Below are 24,603 nucleotides of genomic sequence, written 5' to 3'. Positions count from 1 at the left end.
TACAAGCCCAGATAGGTCCCAGTACACACCTCCATACAAAAAAAATGTGTTCCTTGCATGGCTTTTTCTTGCAGGATCATGTCAGACTAAACAAAGGCCTTTGTAATATTGTTTTCCGGTTAATCTGGAGATATTTTGACTCAATCATAAACACAACGTCAAAAAGTTTCCTGTTTGTCTGTTTCTCTGTCAGAACTGCATCGCCACTCATGAATGCAACGGTATCGACATCATCATCGCTTTGATCCTCAATGACATCAACCCCCTGGGCAAGAAGAGGATGGACCTGGTGCTGGAGCTCAAGGTTGTCTTGGTTTAGTAGTGATGTTGCACCCTGTTTGTTTTCCTTTATTATCCATTTGACATATTTCTTTGTTCTGTCTTGGTTTAATGCATTTTTTAACCAACAGCAGTCATGACAACCTGAATGTTATTCATCCTCCTGATGTTCTGTATCCCTTGTAGGGTTGCAAAGGGTCTGAAATGTTCTCAGGAAATTTTCCATGGGAAGTTAAGCCCGGGAAATTTGGGAATTTTGCTTAAATTCATCAATAAAGTTAGCTTATAACAGTGAACCTTTTTTTGTTGGATACACATAAGGCGATTCTAGGTCTTGTGGCATATTTTGGTTAAACTATCCCCAATTCTATGGAATTGCAACCATCTGCAAGGCACAGTGCATTCTTCCATCACATGTGCAGTGAACTCTTCCATCACATGTACAGCTGATTCTCACGATCTTGCACACTAATGAGATGCTATTGAGGCCACACTACTACACTGTCTGAGCCAAGGACTACATGCTTTCCGGTAAGTTTTGATTACAATACAGGGTGAGGGTGAATATACACTGCTCAAAAAAATAAAGGGAACACTTAAACAACACAATGTAACTCCAAGTCAATCACACTTCTGTGAAATCAAACTGTTCACTTAGGAAGCAACACTGATTGACAATACATTTCACATGCTGTTGTGCAAATGGAATAGACAACAGGTGGAAATTATAGGCAATTAACAAGACACCCCCAATAAAGGAGTGGTTCTGCAGGTGATGACCACTTCTCAGTTCCTATGCTTCCTGGCTGATGTTTTGGTCACTTTTGAATGCTGGCGGTGCTTTCACTCTAGTGGTAGCATGAGATGGAGTCTACAACCCACACAAGTGGCTCAGGTAGTGCAGCTCATCCAGGATGGCACATCAATGCGAGCTGTGGCAAGAAGGTTTGCTGTGTCTGTCAGTGTAGTGTCCAGAGCATGGAGGCGCTACCAGGAGACAGGCCAGTACATCAGGAGACGTGGAGGAGGTCGTAGGAGGGCAACAACCCAGCAGCAGGACCGCTTCCTCCGCCTTTGTGCAAGCAGGAGCACTGCCAGAGCCCTGCAAAATGATCTCCAGCAGGCCACAAATGTGCGTGTGTCTGCTCAAACGGTCAGAAACAGACTCCATGAGGGTGGTATGAGGGCCCGACAGCCACAGGTGGGGGTTGTGTTTGCCAGAGAACACCAAGATTGGCAAATTCGCCACTGGCGCCCTGTGCTCTTCACAGATGAAAGCAGGTTCACACTGAGCACATGTGACAGACGTGACAGTCTGGAGACGCCGTGGAGAACGTTCTGCTGCCTGCAACATCCTCCAGCATGACTGGTTTGGCAGTGGGTCAGTCATGGTGTGGGGTGGCATTTCTTTGGGGGGCCGCACAGCCCTCCATGTGCTCGCCAGAGGTAGCCTGATTGCCATTAGGTACCGAGATGAGATCCTCAGACCCAGACCCCATATGCTGGTGCGGTTGGCCCTGGGTTCCTCCTAATGCAAGACCATGCTAGACCTCATGTGGCTGGAGTGTGTCAGCAGTTCCTGCAAGAGGAAGGCATTGATGCTATGGACTGGCCCGCCTATTCCCCAGACCTGAATCCAATTGAGCACATCTGGGACATCATGTCTCGCTCCGGATGCTTTAGTCCAGGTCTGGGAGGAGATCCCTCAGGAGACCATCCGCCACCTCATCAGGAGCATGCCCAGGCGTGGCCTCACACACTACTGAGCCACACACACTACTGAGCCTCATTTTGACTTGTTTTAAGGACATTACATCAAAGTTGGATCAGCATTGTAGTGTGGTTTTCGACTTTAATTTTGAGTGTGATTCCAAATCCAGACCTCCATGGGCTGATAAATTTGATTTCCATTAATAATTTTTGTGTGATTTTGTTGTCAGCACATTCAACTATGTAAAGAAAAAAGTAGTTAACAACAGTATTTCATTCATTCAGATCTAGGATGTGTTATTTTAGTGTTCCCTTTATTTTTTGGAGCAGTGTATTTTATATGACATAGATCATTTCTTTGTTAACTAGTAAATAGTAGCCTACAGTAAAGTGTGTTTAAATAATTTTGAACTAGTTAACAAATTCTGCTCGTTAGTTTTTGCTACCATGTGGGTTTTAGCTTGCTTGAGTGTTAATTCACCTGTTTCCATACATGTTTAATTATCAAACATTTATCTTACAAATGAGTTGTTTAATCTAACTGCACAACTATTTATCTGTACATGGAATTATATTTGTTGTTTTCTTACTCTTTTTATGATCTTTACAGGAAAATGCCACGGGCACTATCTGATGTGTCGAGATATTTCACTGCAGCTAATGTAGAAGGAAAAGCTGTGTACATTTGCAAATACTGTGCCAAATCATATGTGAAGAATACAACAAAGATGCAGAATCATTTGGCCAAGTGCATAAAGTTCCCTCTGCACTCAGAACTAGCAACCTCTGACAAAAGTCCCTCTATTTCTATTCAAGGTGAAAATTATGAATCAGACACCTTATCGAGAGCAGCAGCTCATGGTCTTCATTGAGTTTTTTGACTCAATGAAGGAATGTAGTCAAAGACATGCTGATGAATGTCTTGCTGTGTAAGCAAATGGTTCACCTCTGATGCTCACAGGCAATGTGTATTGGAAGAGATTTCTGAATGTTCTTCACCCAGCATACACCCCTCCAACCAGACATGCTTTATCTACTCTGCTGGATGCAGAGTTCAACAGAGTTCAAGTGAAGATCAAGCACCAACAGTGAAGAGGCGACACCGGGATGCTGGCCTTCTAGGCAAAGGTCATCTGTCCAGTGTCTGTGTTCTTTTGCCCATCTTAATCTTTTCTGTTTATTGGGCAGTCTGAGATATGTCTTTTTCTTTGCAACTCTGCCTAGAAGGCCAGCATCCCGGAGTCGCCTCTTCATTGTTGACATTGAGACTGTGTTTTGCGGGTACTATTTAATGAAGCTCCCAGTTGAGGACTTGAGGCATCTCAAATCAAATCAAATTTTATTTGTCGCATACACATGGTTAGCAGATGTTAATGCGAGTGTAGCGCAATGCTTGTGCTTCTAGTTCCGACAATGCAGTAATAACCAACAAGTAATCTAACCTAACAATTCCACAACTACTACCTTATACACACAAGTGTAAAGGGATAAAGAATATGTACATAAAGATCTAGAAATGAGAGATGGTGCAGAAGGGCATAGGCAAGATGCAGTAGATGGTATCGAGTACAGTATGAGATGAGAAATGTAGGGTATGTAAACATAAAAGTGGCCAGGTTTAAAGTGGCTAGTGATACATGTATTACATAAAGATGGCAAGATGCAGTAGATGACAGGGTACAGTGGCGTGGGTGGTTGTTGTCCTTGATGATCTTAATGGCCTTCCTGTGACATTGGGTGGTGTAGGTGTCCTGGAGGGCAGGTAGTTTGCCCCCGGTGATACGTTGTGCAGACCTCACTACCCTCTGGAGAGCCTTACGGTTGTGGGCGGGGCAGTTGCCGTACCAGGCGATGATACAGCCCAACAGGATGCTCTCGATTGTGCATCTGTAGAAGTTTGTGAGTGCTTTGGGTGACAAGCCTAATTTCTTCAGCCTCCTGAGGTGCTGCTGCACCTTCTTCACAATGTTGTTTTTGTGGGTGGACCAATTCAGTTTGTCCGTGATGTATACGCCGAGGAACTTAAAACTTACTACCCTCTCCACTACTGTCCTGTCGATGTGGATAGGGGGGTGCTCCCTCTGCTGTTTCCTGAAGTCCACGATCATCTCCTTTGGTTTGTTGACGTTGAGTGTGAGGTTATTTTCCTGACACCATACTCCGAGGTCCCTCACCTCCTCCCTGTAGGCCGTCTCATCGTTGTTGGTAATCAAGCCTACCAGTGTAGTGTCGTCTGCAATCTTGATGATTGAGTTGGAGGCGTGCATGGCCACGCAGTCGTGTGTGAACAGGGAGTACAGGAGAGGGCTCAGAACGCACCCTTGTGGGGCCCCAGTGTTGAGGATCAACGGGGATGGAGATGTTGTTACCTACCCTCACCACCTGGGGGCGGCCCGTTAGGAAGTCCAGTACCCAGTTGCACAGGGCGGGGTCGAGACCCAGGGTCTCGAGCTTGATAACAAGCTTGATGACAAGTTTGGAGGGTACTATGGTGTTAAATGCTGAGCTGTAGTCGATGAACAGCATTCTCACATAGGTATTCCTCTTGTCCAGATGGGCTAGGGCAGTGTGCAGTGTGGTTGCGATTGTGTCATCTGTGGACCTATTGGAGCGGTAAGCAAATTGGAGTGGGTCTAGGTTGACAGGTAGGGTGGAGGTGATATGGTCCTTGATTAGTCTCTCAAAGCACTTCATGATGACGGAAGTGAGTGCTACGGGGCGGTAATTGTTCAGCTAAGTTACCTTAGCTTTCTTGGGAACAGGAACAATGGTGGCCCTCTTGAAGCATGTGGGAACAACAGACTGGGATAAGGGTTGATTGAATATGTCCGTAAACACACCAGCCAGCTGGTCTGCACATGCTCTGAGGACGCGGCTGGAGATGCCGTCTGGGCCTGCAGCCTTGCGAGGGTTAACACGTTTAAATGTTTTACTCAAGTAAGCTGCAGTGAAGGAGAGTCCGCAGGTTTTGTTAGCGGGCCGTGTCAGTGGCACTGTATTGTCCTCAAAGCGAGCAAAAAAGTTATTTAGTCTGTCTGGGAGCAAGACAACCTAGTCTGCGACAGGGTTGGTTTTCTTTTTGTAATCCGTGATTGACTGTAGACCCTGCCACATACCTCTTGTGTCTGAGCCGTTGAATTGCAACTCTACTTTGTCTCTATACTGCCGCTTAGCTTGTTTGATTGCCTTGCGGAGGGAATAGCTACACTGTTTGTATTCTGTCATTTTTCCAGTCACCTTGCCCTGGTTAAAAGCAGTGGTTTGCGCTTTCAGTTTCGCGCGAATGTTGCCATCAATCCACGTTTTCTGGTTTGGGAATGTTTTTATAGACACTGTGTGTACGACAACGCCGATGCACTTTCCAATGAACTTGCTCACCAAATCAGCGTATTCGTCAATGTTGTTGTTGGACGCAATGCGGAACATATCTCAATCCACGTGATCAAAGCAGTCTTGAAGCGTGGAAGCAGATTGGTCGGATGAGCGTTGAACAGACCTGAGCGCGGGAGCTTCTTGTTTTAGATTCTGTCTGTAGGCTGGAAGCAACAAAATGGAGTCGTGGTCAGCTTTTCCGAAAGGAGGACGGGGGAGGGAATTCTATGCGTCGCGGAAGTTAGAATAACAATGATTAAAGGTTTTACCAGCCCTGGTTGCACAATCGATATGCTGATAGAATTTAGGGAGTCTTGCTTTCAGATTAGCCTTGTTAAAATCCCCAGCTACAATGAATGCAGCCTCAGGATATGTGGTTTCCAGTTTACATAGAGTCATATAAAGTTTGTTCAGGGCCATCGATGTGTCTGCTTGGGGGGGAATATATACGACTGTGATTATAATCGAAGAGAATTCTCTTGGTAGATAATGCAGTCGACATTTGATTGTGAGGAATTCTAAGTCAGGTGAACAGAAGGACTTGAGTTCCTGTATGTTGTTATGATCACACCACGTCTCGTTAATCATAAGGCCCCCCCCGCCCCTCTTCTTACCAGAAAAATGCTTGTTTCTGTCGGCGTGATGCATGAAGAAACCAGCTGGCTGCACCGACTCCGATAGCGTCTCTCTAGTGAGCCATGTTTCCGTGAAGATAAGAACGTTACAGTCTCTGATGTCTCTCTGGAATGCTACCCTTGCTGTTTCTCTCTGTTTCTCAAACTAGACACTCTAATGTACTTCTCTTCTTGCTCAGTTGTGCACCGGGGCCTCCCACTCCTCTTTCTATTCTGGTTAGGGTCAGTTTGTGCTGTTCTGTGAAGGGAGTAGTACACAGCGTTGTACAAGATCTTCAGTTTCCTGGCAATTTCTCGCATGGAATAGCCTTAATTTCTTTTTCTTTTCGAATGATCAATTAGCCTATTAAAATGATCAACTTTAACAATGTCTACACTGCATTTCTGATCAATTTGATGTTATTTTAATGGACAAAATGTGTGCTTTTCTTTAAAAAAAAAGGACATTTCAAACTTTTGAACGGTGGTGTATGTTAACCTTTTTGGGAGATGCGATGGATCGTTGAGGATCATTCAATATTCCCTTTTGTTTTTCATTAAAATCATGTGAAGAGTCAACTAAGGTTAAATTCTTAACTACATATATTTAATTTTTTTCTATTGGAAGTTATTTAATCATTTGCAATTATGTCTACTTATGATGAGGTAAAATGTTTCTGTTTCTGTTTCCATATGATGTGGTAAATATATCCAATGCAAAACACATCTACATTTAAATGGTATTAATATTAATTTACATATATTTACATATATTCCTGTTAATTCCCATATATTCCCGTTAATTCCCACGGAAAGTTTCCACCTCTGAATATTCCCCAAGATGTGCAACCCTAACCCCTTGCCCCTCTCTCCCCTCTCTGTTCCAGAATAACGCCTCCAAGCTCCTCTTGGCCATCATGGAGAGTCGCCATGACAGTGAGAATGCAGAGAGGATACTGTACAACATGAGGCCTAAAGAACTGGTGAGTGCCATGTATTGGTAGTCAGATATACCTGCAGCATGGCATGGCACAGAGAACATTTTTAAGGGGAAGTTATCTGACGGTCTGGTTTGTGACGTTCATATGCAGGTGGAGGTGATAAAGAAGGCCTACATGCAGGGAGAGGTGGAGCCGGAGGAGCCTGCTGAGGAAGATGAAGATGGCGAGGAAGAGCATGCTGCCTCTCCACGAAACGTGGGCCACAACATCTACATCCTGGCTCATCAGGTACTGTAGAACGCTGACTGACTGCATGCAGCTTTACACCTCCTGTAACAGCTCCTATACAACCTATAAACGTATTACATCAGAGCTCTTCCACTCTAACCCCCTTTAGGCGCAATTCAGCTCTATTCTATTAGTCTATTCAAGTAGTTATGTGGGTGAACAACACAGACAGTTTCAGTTATGTAAATAAAAATGTTGATCCCAAGGCATGATGCCCAGCATGCTAGTGTGTGAAAACTGAATAGTCCACATATTGTACACAAACAGTGGCATGTACTGTCAGATGCGTCTGGTGTTGCAGTGATCTGGTGTCAGTGTCAGTTCCCTGTCCCCACAGGCAGCTAGAGGAAGTTCCAGAACACACCTACTGTAACACATTTCATGCCACCTATCAGATACAATGAGGAAAAATAGACCCCAAAAAATGAAGTTGGTGACTTAGAAGACGCTGATTGTAAATTTTGACCAATGACAGTACAATAAAAATTCATAAGTATAATGTGATACATCACCTGATGGCATTGGTGCATTCATGTAATGCATTGGTGCGTTCATCCAGTTGGCCCGCCACAACAAGGAGCTGCAGGCCATGTTGAAGATCTATGGGGAGGGGGATGATGCCTTGGAGTTCTATGCCAAGCACACAGCTCAAATTGAGGTCGGTCATTTTATCCATCTGTTTTCACCATGTCGTTTTCTGTTTTATTACCCCTGTATTAACTTTGGTGGATTGCAACATGTATTTTGGCAATATGTTTTGACTTTTTGTTATCCTAGGCATGTGACAGTCATATTGTCTTTCTTTGCCTGCTGTCAGTATTTTGTATGTTATTAGGGAAAGAATGCTGTCAAGGAAGAGCTTATCAAATGAGTGTTCAAGGTGTTGTGCTTTGCTTTTATACACACAAACAATCACCTTCTTTACTCCTCTTCACTTGTATAACAGTCTATTATAGCCAGATCATGTCTTAGCCAGTTTTCCAAGATGAAGAACAGGCAACAACACGCCACTGTCAAACCATAAAGTTTTGGGCCTACCCAGTCCAGGGCCTAGAGTTGCCCATCCTCCCCCTGAGAGAGAGGGTTTGTGATGGGCAGCACTGGCTGCATGTGGTTGTGCCCAGATTGTGCGGCTGGATCGCACCATGGAGCAGATAGTCTTCCCCGTGCCCAACATCTGTGAGTTCCTCACCAACGAGTCCAAGCTGCGGGTGTACTACACCACGGAGCGTGACGAGCAGGGCAGCAAGATCAACGACTTCTTCCTGCGCTCCGAGGACCTCTTCAACGAGATGAACTGGCAGAAGAAGCTGCGAGGTACTCAAGAGCCAACCACTGGTAACGCAAACACGGTTCCCTGTGCGTCTCTCTCCTTACCTCTCTATACTAGGTACCTGCTTTACATGCCCTCACCCCTCCCTGACCCCTCAGGGCCCCTCAGGAGACTCCCCAGGCTGGGTCAGGTCCTCCATGTATGGGCCAGAGACCCACCCTGAACCCTGGAGGAGAGAGGGCATGTAAAGGTTATATGTTAAGTTAAAGTACATAACATAAGGTGGATAAATGTTAAGATATTTACAATGTAAGGTTGCAGGGCTCCAGACTAACATCTCCCTGGTGTCACTGGTCCCACTAGCTTTTTCAAATGGTGGCACTAGCCAATGATTTGGTGGCAACCAAAAACATATTTCTGCAGCGTCCCACAATAGAATACATTTGAATCATAATCTTATACAGTATTTTATATAATCTCATTATAGAGTCATTCACAATGCTTTATTAAAAACTGAGATGGTATTTCATCTATAAATTGTTACATCTAACCTCCCTTTAAAAAAAGGATGATAATTCTTCCATGGGGAGAGAAATATTTGCTGTATTATAGCTTATCTCAAGCTATTTTATACATTTTGCCATGAGGCTGACATTTTTTTTTACTGTTTTAAATTTCAGGGATTCTTGAAAGACGGGACAAACAACTTTTTTCCACAAAAAAATGTGAAATATATATTTTGATACAACAAAGTATCAGCTATCACAAATCAAATTGTATTGGTCACATACACATATTTGGCATGTAAAGGAACAACTTAATAAAGATAAAAAATATCAGAAAATGCAACTAACTGTATTTATGTCTTCATCAGACAGCATAAAAAGCATTACATGTTTTATTTGATCGTCCAACAAGTATTTAATGGCCTTGATTGTTTCATTCTAACATTAGATTATTCAAATACAGTATGTAATACAAATCTCCAAACTTCTTTTTCTTTTGTTTTATAGCACTATTAAACGGTCCAGGGCAAATTTTATTAGCATTTTGGCATGTTTTTCTAAATTTAGAACATAAAACAACATTTATAAAGCAAACATTATCCCTTAGGTCTAGCACAGCTAATTCTTCAGTTGATTAAACATACTGTATGTTGCAGAAAAGTGATTTTAAATATTTTTTCAGAATATTAACAGTAAATATGCTACATCAGTGACTGAGTTGAAAAACCACTGACAGAGAGTTGACAACAGACACTCAAACCAGACATGCAACTCAATATTAGGAAGGTGTTCTTAGTGTTTGGTACACTTAGTGTATCTTGATTGGATAAGTATTCAACCCCTGAGTCAATACATGTTTGAATCACCTTTGGCAGCAATTACAGCTGTGAGTCTTTCTCTGTCTAAGAGCTTTGCACACCTGGATTGTACATTATTCTTTAAAAAAATATTCAAGCTCTGTCAAATTGGTTGTTGATCATTTCTAGACAACCAATTTCAAGTCTTGCCAAATATTTTCAAGCCGATTTTTAAGTCTAACTGTAACTAAGCCACTTGGGAAGATTCAATGTTGTCCTGGTAAGCAACTTAAGTCGCCTTGTGTTTTAGGTTATTTCCTTGCAGAGCGGTGTATTTTTCTCCCAGTGTCTGTTGGAAAGCAGATTGAACCAAGTTATGGGCTACCGAGTGGCCTTGTGTTTGAGGTTATTGTCTTGCAGAAAGGTGCATTTGTCTCCCAGTGTCCTTTGGAAGCAGATTGAACCAAGTTACAGGCTCCCGAGTGGCGCAGCGGTCTAAGAAAGAGCATCTCAGTGCTAGATGCGTCACTACAGACCCTGGTTTGATTCCAGGCTGTATCACAACCGCCCGTGATTGGGAGTCCCATAGGGCGGCGCACAATTGACCCAGCGTAGTCCGGGATAGTGTTTGGCAAGGGTTGGCCGTCATTGTAAATAAGAATTTGTTCATAATTGACTTGCCTGGTTAAATGAAGGTTAAATAAAAATATGCTAATTTTTCAGTTAATATCCATTATCATTTTTTTCCCTCTAGGATTTTACCTGTGATTAGCTCTGTTACATTTTTTTTATCCTAAAAAACTCCCTAATCCTTGCCGATAACAAGCATGCCAATAACATGAGGCAGCCACCACCATGCTTGAAAATATGAGGAGTGGTACTCAGTGACATGTTGTGTTGGATTTGCCCCTAACATAACAGTTTCTATTCAGCATGAAAGTTACATTTCTTTGCAGTTTTACTTCAGTGCAGTGGTCAACAACCGGTATTCCTAGTTGACCAAACATTTCTGTAAAAAACAACAACGATAAAGCATTGTTTCGCGCTGTTGGTGGTGGGTGCACTTGATTTTGCAGCCCTAGTGTCGGGAAGGCAAAGTGTTCCCATTTTGAACCATTTCATGTGTCTGAAGGTAGCCAACAGGCCCAGAAAGCAAAGCAAGTGCACTTGTAAGCCTACCACTTGCCAATCAGATAGCACTGATCACTGTGTCTGCACTGTTTCCTCATGCCATAGACTGTAAAAAGAAGCATCTAACACACTGCAAAGTTACTGTGAGATTTCCAAACTTTTTAAACCATGACTGAAGAGAAAATTAACAAATACAGCAAAGAGCTGCTGTTGTTATGAGTAAGTTCATGTTTAAGTTGTTATTCAGCCCTGTCAACACTTTGTTCAACACTTTTATAAGCCATAAAAATTGCGTTCCCCTTGGTTACACTCACGCTATAACCAGTACTGCAGCTGCAATGAATGAGTATAGCAAAGTGCTTTGATTATTAGTGGCTTGTGTCTTTTTTAATATCTTGGAATATTTAACTGTCTCTGGTCATAGGAATAACAACATGAATTGGTGCATAATGCAGTGCGACTTAAGTTTCGCCACATGCTGGAAGACTGTCCCCTTTTCTTAGTGGAGGTAGGGAGAAATGCTTTTAATTGGTTTATGTTGCATAGGCATACGTTTTTTTAAGTCATGTTTTGAGCGGTAGATCGCGCTACATGTAATGAGGACATGAATAAGGGGTCCTTATGGTATAGCTGACCCTGACGGAGTTGACCAAATGTCCGGGGACATCTTTTAGGAATCACAGTTTTGAGAGAAATATTCTTTAAAGTTACAGAGGGCTATTGTAAGAAACTGCATAAGAGTGCTAGAGGCGTCACTACAGACCCTGGTTCGATTCCAGGCTGTACCACAACCGGCCGTGATTGGGAGTCCCGTAGGGCGGCGCACAATTGGTCGTCCGGGTTTGGCCGGGGTAGGCCGGCATTGTAAGTAAGAATTTGTTCTTAACTGACTTGCCTAGTTAAATAAAGGTTAAATAAAAAATATGTAAAGATCATTTTTCAGTTAATATCCATTTATTATCAGTAAAAAAAAAACTATTTAAACACTTTTTCCGCTATTTTGGGGAGGGATTCTTTGCTCATGACAAGGGGATTTCCAGGCATAGAGCCGAAATGGAAATTAATAATATTGAAAGTATTTAGAAATTTCCCAAATCAAATCTTTCCCCTATTAAATTCCCCTAAATGTACATTTTAAACTCAAATAATGCAACAAAATATATTTTTTAGTTTTACAAAAAAAAAAAAAGTTTACCTGTCGAACAAGGATTGTCCCAACTTCAAGAATCTCTGAGCTAATTTCCTGCTATTTTCCACTTTTCCATAAGGCTGAGAGAAAATTATGCAATTTCTTTCAGATGTGTTCATATGCTATCCACAACCCCCAAAAATGGGGGCTGCCTCACCTTGCGGGGGCTGTTGGGATATGTGCTACACCAGTAATACACACACAAATAATCACATGGGATATATTCTGATTGTTTACTTCACCGAGTACATGTGGTAAAGGAGGGAGAGTATAGATAGCTAGGCAAGAGGCTGAGCTTCTCTGAGAATAGGGAATGATCCTCTCCCAGGGTGTAATGAGATTGGAGGTCAGTCTGAGTGGGTCTCTTCCAGAGAGAGTCAGTCCAGAATCCAGCAGACAGTCAGTACAGGAGCAGTCCAGGACCGCAAGCGTTGAGGCAGAACAGACTGAGAGAGTAGGTAGTCTGCAGACATGAGCGATCTATAGGACTGCTCCCTGGTGTAGGACATGGCCAGATTAGGCCTAACTACTGAAGAATGGGATCCAGACACCATTAGAGTAACTGGGGGAGAGAGTGATTCAAGAGAGCTAGAGAGGAAAGGAGTTTCTGAGGAGGTAGAGGATGAGACGCTTTGAAAATGAGATGTCTCTCAGAATCTGTTTGCAGACACTAGGCTTGTGACGGAAGAGTCATTATCTGAATAAGCATTGTCCTACAATAATAACTCATGGTGCAATTGTTGGAGCTCTCATCACCAAGTCTACCCACCCAATGTACCCCATGTTGCACATCTAGTAGGGCGTCTTCTTATTGACGCCTAGCATCTGATCCCTTCATCCCCCTTCAGGCTGCGGTCGTTGTATGACTGCACTCTTTGTTTCCTCAATGGGAGCGTGTTTCTGCCTGTCTGTCCCTCTGTGAGCCCTGTACTGCAAGAGGGGACTGTACTCTGACACACATGGCGCACTTGTCTTATCTGAATGAATCAGCAGCACAGCGACTGAGAGAGCATGTTGTTTCATTGGTGCATGAGTGCGGTTGCTGCTGTTTATAAAAGTCCCCACCCTTAGTTCCTCTTTTCAAATGAAAAAAGGGTTGACTGTTGAGATTACGAGTTGAAGTTCAAATACCCAGGTTTGAACAGTACTGAACACACTCCAAAATCACCCAATGGGTTTAATATACACCAAATAAGCATGCTAATTGGCTTTGCACCCTTTTGATGTTTGGGAAACACTGCCCTACTGTGTATCATGCTTCAGCTGGCACAAACAAGGCAACAACTTCAGTCATTTCCTGCATCATTTGCAGGATAGTCACAAGACATCCCACTGGGGTGTATTACTTGCTGCAAGGAAAAACTGATAAGTGAATCGCCCAATCACCCCATGATGTTTGGGTACCAGTTAACAATAACCTTCCTACAACTAACCAACTGATACAACATTGTCACTCCTTCCCCCTTTCAAAATAATCATACTTGACATACAGTACCAGTAAAAAATTTGGACACACCTACTCATTCCAGGGTTTTTCTTTATTTCTATTATTTTCTACATTGACGATGATAATAGTGAAGACTTCAAAACTATGAAATAACACATATGGAATCATGTAGTAACCAAAAAAGTGTTAAACAAATCTAAATATATTTTATATATTGTTCAAAGTAGCCACCCTTTGCCTTGATGAAAGCTTTGCACAGTCTTGGCATTCTCTCAACCAGCTTCATGAGGTAGTCACCTGGAATGCATTTAAATTAACAGGTGTGTCACAAAATAATTTGTGGAATGTCTTTCCTTCTTTTAACGCGTTTGAGCCAATCAGTTGTGCTGTGATAAGGAAGGGGTGGTATACAGAAAATAGCCCTATTTGATAAAAGACCAAGTCCATATTATGGCAAGAACAGCTGAAATAAGCAAAGAGAAATGACAGTCCATTATTACTTTTAGACATGAAGGTCAGTCATTCTGGAAAATGTCAAGAACTTTGAAAGTTTCTTCAAGTGCAGTCGCAAAAACCATCAAGCGCTATGAAGAAACTGGAGCTCATGAGGACCGCCGCAGGAAAGGAAGACTCAGAGTTACCTCTGCTGCAGAGGATAAGTTAGAGTTAACTGCACCTCAGATTGCAGCCCAAATAAATGCTTCACTGAGTTCAAGTAATAGACACATCTTAACATCAACTGTTTAGAGGAGACTACGCGAATGAACAGATGATCTCTTGTGGTCCCCACCATGAAGCATGGAGGAGTAGGTGTGATGGTGTGAGGGTGCTTTGCTGGTGACACTGTCTGTGATATATTTAGAATTCATGGCAAACTTAACCAGCATGGCTACCACAATATTCTTCAGCGATATGCTGTCCCATCTGGTTAGCGCTTAGTGGGACTATAATTTGTTTTACAACAGGAAAATGACCCAAAACACACCTCCAGGCAATGTAAGGGCTATTTGACCAAGAAGGAGATGGAGTGCTGCATCAGATGATCTGGCCTCCACAATTGCCAGACCTCAATTGAGAAGGTTTGGGATGAGTTGGACCGCAGAGTGAAGGAAAAGCAGCCTACAAGTGCTCAGCATATGTGGCAACTCCTTCAAGACTGTTGGAAAAGCATTCCTCATGAAGCCGATTGAGAGAAGGCCAAGAGTGTGAAAAGCTGTCATTAAAGCAAAAGGTGGGGTCTGGGGTCACTTAGAAATGTCCTTGTTTTTGAAAGAAAAGCACATTTCTTGTCAATTAAAATAACATCAAATTGATCAGACATACAGTGTAGACATTGTTAATGCTGCAAATGACTATTGTAGCTGGAAACAGCTGATTTTCTTTGAATGGAATATCAATCAATCAGTCAAATGTATTTATAAAGCCAGCTGATCAGCTGATATCATCTGTCACAAAGTGCTGTACAGAAACCCAGCCTGAAACCCCAAACTGCAAGCAATGCAGGTGTAGAAGCACGGTGGCTAGGAAAAACTCCCTAGGAAGAAACCAGGCTATGAGGGGTGGCCAGTCCTCTTCTCGTTGTGCCGGGTGGAGATTTATCTACATAGGCGTACAGAGGCCCAATATCTACAGAGGCACATTATCAGCAGCCATCACTCCTTTGTTCCAATGGCATGTTGTTAGCTAATCCAGGTTTATAATTTTAAAAGGCTAATTGATCATTAGAAAACCCTTTTGCAATTATGTTAGCACAGCTGAAAACTGTTGTACAGATTAATGAAACAATAAAACTGTCCTTTAAACTAATTGAGTATCTGGAGCATCAGCATTTGTGGGTTCGATTACAGCCTCAAAATGTCCAGAAACAAAGACTTTCTTCTGATACTCATCAGTCTAATCTTCTTCTGAGAAAGGAAGGCGAGAAATTGCTAAGAAACATAAGAACTTGTACAACGCTGTATACTACTCCCTTCACAGAACAGCGCAAACTGGCCCTAACCAAAATAGAAAGAGGAGTGAGAGGCCCCGGTGCACAACTGAGCAAGAGGACAAGTAAATTAGAGTGTCTAGTTTGAGAAACAGATGCTTCACAAGTCCTCAACTGGCAGCTTCATTAAATTGTTTCCACAAAACACCAGTCTCAATGTCAACAGTGAAGAGGCGACTCTGGGATGCTGGCCTTCTAGGCAGAGTTGCAAATAAAAAGTAATATCTCAGACTGGCCAATAAAAAGAAAAGATTAAGATGGAGAAAAGAAGACAGACATTGGACAGAGGGACTCTGCCTAGAAGGCCGAATGTGTTTACATGTGCAATAGATACTGTATGTGTATTTGCATCTCCTTTGAATCGTGACTTAGTTTGATGAGTGCAGCAGTATTGTGATGGTGGTGTGGTTGTAGTAGTGAATGCACTGTGTGGTTGTCTGGTGTAGAAGTGATACTGTTGACTGTCTATTGACTGTGTGTGTTGGCACTCCTCGTCCCCTCTCCAGCCCAGCCCATTCTATACTGGTGCTCTCGCAACATGTCCTTCTGGAGCAGCATCTCCTTCAACCTGGCTGTACTCATGAACTTGCTGGTGGCCTTCTTCTACCCTCTGGAAGGAATCCGCAGAGGTCAGTGAGTTCTGTCCTCCACCTCCCCTTCCTCCTTATCCTCCCCATCTGCCGTCTCTTAATCATCTGAGTAATTTGCAGGGTGTCTGTGCCAATCAATGGCTGATCTCTGTATGTGTAATATTAAATCAATCACATTTTATTGGTCACATAGACGTGATTAGCAGATGTTATTGTGGGTGTAGCGAAATGATTTTGCTTCTAGCTATATGAGAGTGCAGTAATATCTAACAAGTAATATCGAACAAATTAAACAACATATATCCAATACACACAAATCTTAGTAGGAATGAATTAAGACTATATACATATGGACGAGCGATGTCAGAGCAGAACGGACAAAGATACAGTAGAATAGTATAGAAAAAAACAGTATATACATTTGAAGTTGGAAATTTACATACACCTTGGCCAAATATATTTAAACTCAGTTTTTCACAATTCCTGAGATTTAATCCTACTAAAAATTCCCTGTTTTAGGTAGATAGACAGGATTAACACTTTATTTTAAGAATGTGAAATGTCAGAATAATGGTAGAGAAAAGTACTTATTTCAACTTTTATTTCTTTCATCACATTCCCAGTGGGTCAGAAGTTTACATACACTCAGTTAGTATTTGCTAGCATTGCCTTTAAGTTGTTTAACTTGGGTCAAACGTTTTGAGTAGCCTTCCTCAAGCTTCCCACAATAAGTTTGGTGAATTTTGGCCCATTCCTCCTGACAGAACTGTTGTAACTGAGTCGGGTTTGTAGGCCTCAGTTCGCGTACACTTTTTCAGTTCTGCCTACAAATTTTCTATAGGATTGAGGTAAGGGCTTTGTGATGGCCACTCCAATACCTTGACTTTGTTGTCCTTATGCCATTTTGCCACAACTTTGGAAGTAAGCTTGGGGTCATTGTCCATTTGGAAGACCCATTAGCAACCAAGCTTTAACTTCCTGACTGATGTCTTGAGATGTTGCTTCAATGTATCCACATAATTTTCCACCCTCATGATGCCATCTATTTTGTGAAGTGCGCCAGTCCCTCCTGCAGCAAAGCTCCCACACAACATGATGCTTCCACACCCGTGCTTCACGGTTGGGATGGCGTTCTTCAGCATGCAACCTCTACCCTTTTCCTCCAAACATAATGATGGTAAATATGGCAAAACAGTTCTATATTTGTTTCATCAGACCAGAGGAAAAAGTACAATCTTTGTCCCCATGTGCAGTTGCAAACCATAGTCTGGCTTTTTTTATGGCGGTTTTGGAGCAGTGGCTTCTTCCTTGCTGAGTGGCCTTTCAGGTTATGTCGATATAGGACTCGTTTTACTGTGGATATAGATACTTTTGGTCCTGTTTCCTCCAGCATCTTCACAAGGTCCTTTGCTGTTGTTCTGGGATTGATTTGCAATTTTTGACACCAAAGTACGTTCATCTAATGGAGACAGAACGCATCTCCTTCCTGAGCGGTATGACGGCTGCGTGGTCCCATGGTGTTCATACTTACGTACTATTGTTTGTACAGATGAACATTCAGGCATTTGGAAATTGCTCCCAAGGATGAACAAGACTTGTGGAGGTCCACATATTTTTTTTCTAAGTTCTTGACTGAGTTCTTTGGATTTTCCCATGATGTCAAGTTAAGAGGCACTGAGTTTGAAGTTAGGCCTTGAAATACATCCACAGGTATACCTCCAATTGACTCAAATGATGTCAATTAGTCTATCAGAAGCTTCTAAAGCCATGACATAATTTTCTGGAATTTTCCAAGCTGTTTAAAGGCACAGTCAATTTAGTGTATGCGAACTTCTGACCCACTGGAATTATAAGTTAAATAATCTGTCTGTAAACAATTGTTGGAAAAATTACTCATGTCATGCACAAAGTAGATGTCCTAACCGACTTGCCAAAACTACTATGTTAACAAGAAATTTGTGGAGTGGTTGAAAAACGAGTTTTAATGACTCCAACCTAAGTGTATGTAAACTTCCGACTTCAACTGAACATATGAGGTGAGTATTGCAAGATATGTCAGCATTATTATGTGAAAGAGATGCCGTAGAATAGTATAGAATACAGAATATACACATGAGAAGAGTAAGGCCAGGTATGTAAACATTAAGTGACTAGGATAGTGTAGAATAGTATAGAATACAGTGTGTATATATACAGTGCCTTGCGAAAGTATTCGGCCCCCTTGAACTTTGCGACCTTTTGCCACATTTCAGGCTTCGAACATAAAGATATAAAACTGTATTTTTTTGTGAAGAATCAACAACAAGTGGGACACAATCATGAAGTGGAACGACATTTTTGGGATATTTCAAACTTTTTTAACAAATCAAAAACTGAAAAATTGGGCGTGCAAAATTATTCAGCCCCCTTAAGTTAATACTTTGTAGCGCCACCTTTTGCTGCGATTACAGCTGTAAGTCGCTTGGGGTATGTCTCTATCAGTTTTGCACATCGAGAGACTGACATTTTTTCCCATTCCTCCTTGCAAAACAGCTCGAGCTCAGTGAGGTTGGATGGAGAGCATTTGTGAACAGCAGTTTTCAGTTCTTTCCACAGATTCTCGATTGGATTCAGGTCTGGACTTTGACTTGGCCATTCTAACACCTGGATATGTTTATTTTTGAACCATTCTATTGTAGATTTTGCTTTATGTTTTAGATCATTGTCTTGTTGGAAGACAAATCTCCGTCCCAGTCTCAGGTCTTTTGCAGACTCCATCAGGTTTTCTTCCAGAATGGTCCTGTATTTGGCTCCATCCATCTTCCCATCAATTTGAACCATCTTCCCTGTCCCTGCTGAAGAAAAGCATGCCCAAACCATGATGCTGCCACCACCATGTTTGACAGTGGGGATGGTGTGTTCAGGGTGATGAGCTGTGTTGCTTTTACGCCAAACATAACGTTTTGCATTGTTGCCAAAAAGTTCAATTTTGGTTTCATCTGACCAGAGCACCTTCTTCCACATGTTTGGCGTGTCTCCCAGGTGGCTTGTGGCAAACTTTAAACAACACTTTTTATGGATATCTTTAAAAAATGGCTTTCTTCTTGCCACTCTTCCATAAAGGCAAGATTTGTGCAATATACGACTGATTGTTGTCCTATGGACAGAGTCTCCCACCTCAGCTGTAGATCTCTGCAGTTCATCCAGAGTGATCATGGGCCTCTTGGCTGCATCTCTGATCAGTCTTCTCCTTGTATGAGCTGAAAGTTTGGAGGGACGGCCAGGTCTTGGTAGATTTGCAGTGGTCTGATACTCCTTCCATTTCAATATTATCGCTTGCACAGTGCTCCTTGGGATGTTTAAAGCTTGGGAAATCTTTTTGTATCCAAATCCGGCTTTAAACTTCTTCACAACAGCATCTCGGACCTGCCTGGTGTGTTCCTTGTTCTTCATGATGCTCTCTGCGCTTTTAACGGACCTCTGAGACTATCACAGTGCAGGTGCATTTATACGGAGACTTGATTACACACAGGTGGATTGTATTTATCATCATTAGTCATTTAGGTCAACATTGGATCATTCAGAGATCCTCACTGAACTTCTGGAGAGAGTTTGCTGCACTGAAAGTAAAGGGGCTGAATAATTTTGCACGCCCAATTTTTCAGTTTTTGATTTGTTAAAAAAGTTTGAAATATCCAATAAATGTCATTCCACTTCATGATTGTGTCCCACTTGTTGTTGATTCTTCACAAAAAAATACAGTTTTATATCTTTATGTTTGAAGCCTGAAATGTGGCAAAAGGTCGCAAAGTTCAAGGGGGCCGAATACTTTCGCAAGGCACTGTATATATATGAGATGAGTAATGCCAGATATGTAGACATTGAAGTGACTAGTGTTCCATTCCTTAAAGTGGACAGTGATTCCTAGTCTATGTCTATAGGCAGCAGACTCTAATGTGCTAGTGATGGCTGTTTAACCTGTTGCTTCTACTCGGGACGCTTGCGTCCCAACTAGAGCTCTGGAAATGCAAATGCGCTATGCTAAATGCTAATAGTATTAGTTAAAACTCAAAAGTTCATTAAAATACACATGCAGGGTATCGAATTAAAGCTACACTCGTTGTGAATCCAGGCAACAAGTCAGATTTTTAAAATGCTTTTCGGCGAAAGCATGAGAAGCTATTATCTGATAGCATGCAACACCCCAAAAGACCCACAGGGGACGTAAACAAAATAATTAGCATTTCGGCGTTACACAAACCGCACAATAAAATAGAAAACATTCATTACCTTTCACCATCTTCTTTGTTGGCACTCCTAGATGTCCCATAAACACTATTTGGGTCTTTATTTCGGTTAAATCGGTCCATATAAAGCCTAGATATCGTTATATGTAGACTGTGTGATAAACGAAAAAAACATCGTTTCAAAACGTAACGTCATTTTTTAAAATTCAAAAAGTCGACGATAAACTTTCACAAAACACTTCGAAATACGTTTGTAATGCAACTTTAGGTATTAGTAAACGTTAATAAGCGATAAAATTCATCAGGAGGCGATGTAAAGATCATTAGCTGTCCGTCTGGATAAATGTCCGGCTAGAAACTCAACGAAAATATCCGGTCCTAGACCGGAGGAGATACGGTGTCCTGCATGTGTTTGACCAAGAAAAAACTCGAAGGGAAATGACAAGACTCTAGACACCGTGTGGAAGCTGTAGGTACTGCAACCTCAGTCAATTAATTGTGGTTCACGTTTATCAATGGGTTCAAGTAGCGCATGGATATATTTTCCCATTTTCAGTGATCAGTTTTTCCTGTGCTTTTCGATGTAAATGCCGTTCTGGTAAAGCCACAGCAGTGATTTAACCAGTTTTTTAAACGTCTGAGTGTTTTCTATCCACACAGACTAAGCAAATGCATATACTATATTCCTGGCATGAGTAGCAGGGCGCTGAAATGTTGCGCGATTTTTAACAGAATGTTCAAAAAAGTAGAGGGTCGACTTAAGAGGTTAACAGTCTGATGGCCTTGAGATAGAAGCTGTTTTTCAGTCTCTCAGTCCCAGCATTGATGCACCTGTACTGACCCCACCTTCTGGATGATAGCGGGGTGAACAGGCAGTGGCTCGGGTGGTTGATGTCCTTGATGATCTTTTTGGCCTTCCTGTGACATCGGGTGCTGTAGGTGTCCTGGAGGGTGGGTAGTTTGCCCCCGGTAATGCGTTGGGCAGACCGCACCACCCTCTGGAGAGCCTTGCGTTTGCGGGCAGTGCAGTTGCCGTACCAGGCGGTTATACAGCCCGACAGGATGCTTTCAATTGTGCATCTGTAAAAATGTGTGAGGGTTTTAGGTGACAAGACACATTTCTTTAGCCTCCTGAGATTGAAGAGGCTCTGTTGCACCAGGTTCTGTGTTTATTCTATATGTGTGACTGTTACAAAACAGGATATTTGAACGAATGACACACAGCGACCATTAATGTGATGGGAGCTGCATTACAATGCATAATACACACAACCACAAGCTGTTTGGGAAGGTGAATGGAGCGAAAACTGGTTCACCCCTTTTCTTTTAGTATTTTATGAAGTTATTGTGATTCTACTTTGCCGTACTTTACATGTTAACAGTAATTTACAATACACATGCTTATTTAGACGTTTAGTGACTTGATGCCTACTGTGCCAAAGTGATTTAGAGTTGTTAAATGGGAGTGACCAGTGTGTTGCTATTAGGGTGGCTATAGCCTTCATGGCAGAGAAAAGTTTTAAAGAAGGTTTTCTGCAGTCCTACACATTTTGCCATTGGCTGAGATAAAATGTTGCATTTTCAGCCATGATTAGCAAAAGTTTAGATAACTGACAAATTTAAAATCTAATAATTATTAGCCTACATGGTTAATTGTGACTGTCAGTGACTGACAAAACAAGAGAAAAACTGCTGATGCACAACCAAATGTCAAATTCTACTATTCTGACTCTAACAGGAAGTTGAAACCCTGAGTATAATCACAATTTTTCCTTTGCGGTAAAAATATCAAATAAAAATGTTTTATTGTCACATACACCTGATAGGTGCAGTGAATATGTTGTTTTACAGGGTCAGCCATAGTAGTACAGTACCCTTGGAGCAAATTATGGCTAAGTGCTTTGCTCAAGAGCACATCAACATATTTTTCACCATGTTGACTTGGGTATTCAAACCAGCAACCATTTGGTTAGTGGCCCAACTCCTCAAACTGCTAGGCTACCTAGTACCTAGTACCTGTCTGGGCAGTGTCTTAAAATCATCCTAAAATCTGCTCTGAGCTGGGAGTTTATTTAGTCTTATAACAGGTTTTAACAGGATTGCTAGGACCTTTTCTGAGATGCTTTGTGGATACAGGCCATGAGCTGATTATTGATACAGGGTTTGAGCTTAAGTTAACACACACACACCCACTTAATGAACCTGTCACCAGATTCCTGTCTTCACGCTGACACTGATGAGCCTTCAGTCAGGATCCACTGCCATGTACAGTATCTGTCTCTATTGTTTGTAAATTGGGCTGTGTGTGTGTACTATGTGTTGCCTCCATGTGGTCTGGTTACCCTGAGCCTGGCAGGAACCATAATGCCCAGAACGCAGACTGCAGTGTTTGGTCTACCTTGAAAAGTGACATCTAACCAATAAGGACTGGGGTGGGTCCCTCTCAGCTCTTAGATCATTCCCAACAGTCTTGTCAAATAATTAATGTCCGATAAGCAGCAACAAAGTAGAAGAAATTAGAATGTGCTTGGAAATCTATATTTCTGTGGACATAAAGAAAAAGATAAATACACAATACAAGTAGTACTCATTCTTTATCTTGCTCTCTCTCTCTCTCGCCTGTCCTCTCCATGCCTGAGGGCAGTGTTAGTCTGTGGTGGTGTGTAAACCACAACCCCAGTCATTAAGGCCTGTATTGTTCCAAGGCAGTTGCAGAGAGAAGACCCACATTGTGGCTCACATAAACTTTACATTGTTCTGTCTAACTGGGGTCAAGCAGTGCAGTCCCTTTTGTGTGTGTCTGTGTGTGCGTACGTGCGAGCTAGCGATCGAGCATAGCATCAGAATCAAACTGTAGGGCTCAGGGCACGTCTGCTGGTGTGCAATGGGGGAAATTATGTCAGCTTAACAATGTAGCCAGCCATCATGGCTTGCATATCATTATTGCTCATATTGAATCTTAAACACCCATACAACTGATTGGTCCATACTGATGTATGTCTGGATGTATGCCAGCTCTAATGCTGCTCGTTGTTAATGTTCAATCCAGCTGCTTGTAAAATAGAAGTGAACTTCAGTGGCCTGGTAGACTTACAACTTACAACCTTTTTAGCAATACTTCCTAAGTATATTGTGTGGAAGTGTGACATTTAGATAATAAACTAAGTTTTTATTGAAATATATTTTTGAGAGCAGGAGAAATGCAAAGACTTGTGCTTACATTATGCAGGTGTAGAGATAGGTGAACAAAAAGTAGGAATAATAGGATTAGATTAGTGAGAAATAACAGCTGTAATACTGTGTCTCTGAAAGGTGGTTTCTCTAAAGGTCCTGTGAGTTAACAGAATTGAGCTTTGCCCAGAGCTCGGCAGATGCACTCTCCTATAAAACATTCCTGGGCTGTGGAGTCCAGCTCCCTGGCGGGCTGTCAGCCGGCAGACCTGGGATCACTCCCAGACCATCCCTCATGAATTTCTCAGGAGCCAGGTGTATTTTTAGCTGCCCCAGTAATGTAACATGCACCTGTCATGTGATCTCTGCACGGAGAGGAGAAGAGGGGGCAAAACTGGCCTCTGGCTGGGGGTTAGAAGTGAATACGGCAAAACCGACGATATTGTTTTCGTCTTAACACACATGCACGAACACAGTTATCCGACTGACTTTGTCCTTGTTTTGCACAGATAGAGCTGGGACTTAGCCACCAAGTTAGTGCCAGTTAAGCTCATGTTAAAGCTTCACTGAACCACAACATTCTGATGTGTCACACTTTCACCTCTGTTGTAACCGGCAGCATTGTGAAGTTCTAAATCCAATCAAATCTAATCAAATCAAATTTATTTATATAGCCCTTCGTACATCAGCTGATATCTCAAAGTGCTGTACAGAAACCCAGCCTAAAACCCCAAACAGCAAACAATGCAGGTGTAAAAGCACGGTGGCTAGGAAAAACTCCCTAGAAAGGCCAAAACCTAGGAAGAAACCTAGAGAGGAACCAGGCTATGTGGGGTGGCCAGTCCTCTTCTGGCTGTGCCGGGTAGAGATTATAACAGAACATGACCAAGATGTTCAAATGTTCATAAATGACCAGCATGGTCGAATAATAATAAGGCAGAACAGTTGAAACTGGAGCAGCAGCACAGTCAGGTGGACTGGGGACAGCAAGGAGTCATCATGTCAGGTAGTCCTGGGGCACGGTCCTAGGGCTCAGGTCCTCCGAGAGAGAGAGAAAGAAAGAGAGAATTAGAGAGAGCATA

At 42.3% G+C, this 24,603-nt stretch overlaps 1 pseudogene; it reads left to right on the top strand.

Moving 5' to 3' along the window:
- The window catches only part of LOC115143394 (inositol 1,4,5-trisphosphate receptor type 1-like), a 151,866-nt pseudogene that overhangs the window by 85,233 nt on the left and 42,030 nt on the right, over window positions 1-24,603 (top strand).

Source organism: Oncorhynchus nerka, linkage group LG15, assembly GCF_034236695.1.
Source record: "Oncorhynchus nerka isolate Pitt River linkage group LG15, Oner_Uvic_2.0, whole genome shotgun sequence".
Lineage (NCBI taxonomy): Eukaryota > Metazoa > Chordata > Actinopteri > Salmoniformes > Salmonidae > Oncorhynchus > Oncorhynchus nerka.
This window is presented reverse-complemented; position numbering and strand designations above follow the sequence as displayed.